Genomic DNA, 3,999 nt, shown 5'->3' on the forward strand with positions numbered 1-3,999 from the left:
CTGTGAAAATCAATCTGCATTAACACACACACACACACACACACACACACACACACCAGGGTTAATGTGGTATCGTGCAGTCTGAGCAGCTGCCAGCTGATTGGTCGGTTGAATCGTTTCTGCCTCATAAATACACATTTACAAATTTAGAGAAACTTTATCGATCCGCAGCGTGATTGACAGATTACTGCGGGGGGGGGGGGGGGGGGGGGGGGTGTGTGCTCCTCAGTAGTGTTGGAGCCTGTTGTCAGATGTCACGTGGTTTGTTTGGGTTAAAAGAAACCAGCACAATAATTTAGTTTAAAATGTTGCCGACAACGCCACCTAAATTGAGGAGCTTAGGACTCCATAATTACAGATACAGGTTCTTTTTAATCAGGACGGAGCAGAGTTAAAAAACCACAAACAAATAGAGGCATTTCCTGGTTGCGTCACCAGCTGTTCCCGCCCATAAGACGAGAAAGACGCCACGATCGACACACGGTGAAAAAGTTGACAAAATTATAAGAGAGAAGAAAGGAGAAGAATAAAGGAAAACACACAAGAAAGAAAGAAAGAAAGAAAGAAAGAAGGAAAACACACAAGAGAAAGAAGAAAACTGACAAGAAAGTAAGAAAGAAAGAAGAAGATGACAGACATTAAAAAATGTCTCATTTTGTTGTTGACCAACTTTTTAATGGAGGAAGAGGAGAAGCTCCGCCAGCTCCGTCTCCGCCGCCGCCGGCTCCATCTCCGCCGCATTTTATTATATATTATGCAGCTAAGAGGGGACCGAGAGGTAAACCTGTTATTTGAACCCACAGTAATGTTATCATGATGTTATCGTTAGCTGGTTAACAGTTGGGGTAATTAACATACCAATGCAATACCTTAATGCTAGACATATAAACTATAGATAGGCACATAATGCCATATAACCTGAACAATTCATGAATAGTTAAAGAACCCTGACCATAATTTAATATTATTTTGGCATGAATCAAAACTAGTTTGCGAAGCCTAGATAGACTGATAAGTGGATCGATATACAGGTTAAGCATTATCTATCAAAGCTCTGAATTGAACTAGAATTATCTTGGAATGACTTTACTGGAATTATAACTGGAATTATCTTATTAACCAGAATTATGTAGCTATTGTTTAATTAACATTTTTTCTTCTCCTGTTCTTCCCCTCCTTTCTCAATCCAGACCAGACATCCCTACTGCAGGATCAACCTGGCCGTGCCTGTCCTGGACAGATTCCTTAATAATGGAGACACCAGGCAGGACTTTAGGCTGAGCAGAGAGTCCCTGGCAGTGCTGCTGAACCTTCTCCACCAGGATCGGAGACATGGATGGGGTGCCACAATAGAGACCTTGGTGTTCCTCTTCTGGCTGGCGAGTGGGGCATCATACAGGGTGGTCTCACGGGTGTTTGGGATGCCTCGTTCCACTGTCCACCGCATCGTCCACCGAGTTACTGGGGAGGTGGTGGCCATTCGCCACAAGGTCATCCACCTCCCAAAGACCGCTGAAGCCCTGGCGGCAGTAACTCGTGGGTTTGCAGGGCTGGCAGGACACAGAGCCTTTTTAAAGGCTGCTGGAGCGATCGACGGCTGCCATGTCAGGATCAAGCCACCAAGCGGCCCTGATGGTCACTGCTACCTGAACAGGAAAATGTTTGCATCAATTATCCTTCAGGCAGTTTGTGACCATCAGGGCCGCTTTGTGGACGTGTACGTGGGCTGGCCGGGGTCGGTGCACGACTCCAGAGTACTCCGGCACAGCCCACTGTACACACAGGCGGTTTACCCTCCTCCAGGGCACTTCATCCTCGCAGACAGCGGGTACCCGTGCCTCCAGCATCCACTCCCCCTCATCACTCCCTACAAGCGACCACTGCAAGGTGTGGGACCCCAGCGCTTTAATGCCCATCATTCCAGGGCACGCTCTATCATCGAGCGTGCCTTTGGAATGATGAAGACCAGGTTCCGGGCCATCTTCCTTAAAGTGCTGGAGGTGCACCACACCTTTGTGCCTCAGGTACGTCATCACACAACAGGATTCTACTTTACCTTTGAGTAGGCTACTGAAGTGAATCACAATTAATGAATACGTTTTTTACATTGCAGGTCATAACAGCATGTGCCATCCTGCACAACATTTGCCTGGGGGTGGGTGACATCATGCCCCCAGAGGATGAGCTGCAGGACGCCATGGAGGAGGATGAGGGGGAGAGCGGCCTGGAGGCCGCCAGTGGTGCTCTGTGGCGGGACCAGCTGTCTGCGGAGGTGTCTGCCCTGGAGGAGGTTATCCCTGACCACGACTATCTTTAGTTGGCAAGTAACATCATTTTAAAGCCAAAATATTCCTATTTAAAGTGTTTTGTAGATAGTTTTGTTTGTTGTAATAACTTTATTTTTATTATTATATTATTATATTACAATTCTTGCCTCTTTCTTAAAAATTCTTAGTGACATGGCAGCCGTCGATCAATTCAGCCCTGCAAACCCACTTGATGGACGATGTGGTGGACAGTGGAGACCAGACCCCCAAACACCCTGAATACCAGCCCAGATGATGTCCCACTGACCACAGAAGACATGGTCTTCATTGTGGCATCCCATCCAGCCCAGCAGCACTGCCAGGGAGTCCTGCTCAGCCTATTACTGTAAATAATTGGGAAATTGTAATAATGAAAATAACTTAATAATAATAATAATCTGTAAATAGTTCTTTCAGATGTAATTTTGTAAATAGTTAAATGTTTCATGACTTCATAATAAAACACAATATTTAATCCCTTGTTCTTCCTGAACAGCAGCACTTTCTGCCGTCTGTCAACCCTGTTATAAATTGTATTGAAGTTGTAAATACTAAATGGAATAGACGTGTAACAATGAACAATATTTTTTATTTAACAACAACATAAAACATCAAACTCTTCACAATCAAATAAAAAATAAAGAAAAATCATAAATAAACACAGTTCATAAATAAAATCAAATTAAACACATCTATATAGATGTATATTTATTTTTCTATTACTTTTTCCAGGAGAGAGAAGAGCCTCTCCATCCTGTCTTTCCCCTCCTGCTCCCTCCTCTCCTCTGCCTCATTTTGCCTTCTCATGTCCTCCTTTATGAGGTCAAGGAGGTCATCCTCCCTCCTCCTCTTCCTCCTGGGCCCTGGCTGGTCTTCCTCCTCCTCCTCCTCCTCCTCCTCTTCACTCTCCTGCTCACCCACTGCGGCACTTGGCCCTGGTGTGTCCTCACGGATGGAGGCAATGAGGACAGGGGGGGCAATAGATGGCCTCTGCCCCAGTACCTCATCCATGAGGACAAACCACGGCCAAGTGACAGCAGTGGGCTTGCCGCTGGCCCCCTCCCCTGTCCCTGGATATTTGCAATCCTAAGGCAGTGGAAATCAATCATGTCAGCAATTTTCAGCAAAAGTATTTAGTAACAGTAAAACTAATCCAAACCTGTAGGCTACCTACTTTATATTTTCTTTTTAAATTGTCCCATTTTTTTTGGCCTGGTAGGGCTGGACCTTCCCCTCCAGCCCAACCTTTTCCAGTATTGCTCTAAACACAGAGGGAAGCAAGAGAAAAGGTAAACACAAGATCACATCAACACAGGGATGCAAAGATGTACAAAAATGGACATCAGCCTTACCTCCATCCCGCCGTGGTGGAGTTTTTGGCCCCCGTGAATAGATGGTCATTTTCCCCTCTTTGTTTAATCAGGAGCTCGGTTTGCTCCTTGCTCCCTAAAACAAAAATAAAACAAAATGTAATGTAAAACATGTTTTTTTTTTATTATGTCAACAGACAAAAGGGTTCTAATATAGCAAAAAATTATCATAATAATGATAATAATGAAGTATAACATATAATAATGATAATCCCAAACGTAGCTCTTTATTAAAATCTATTATATTTGTTCATCTTACTCCATATATATATATATATATATATATATATATATATATATATATATATATATATAAGTCAAGT

The sequence above is a fragment of the Scomber japonicus genome, chromosome 21 (genome assembly GCF_027409825.1).
Source record: "Scomber japonicus isolate fScoJap1 chromosome 21, fScoJap1.pri, whole genome shotgun sequence".
In the NCBI taxonomy this organism is placed as follows: Eukaryota; Metazoa; Chordata; class Actinopteri; order Scombriformes; family Scombridae; genus Scomber; species Scomber japonicus.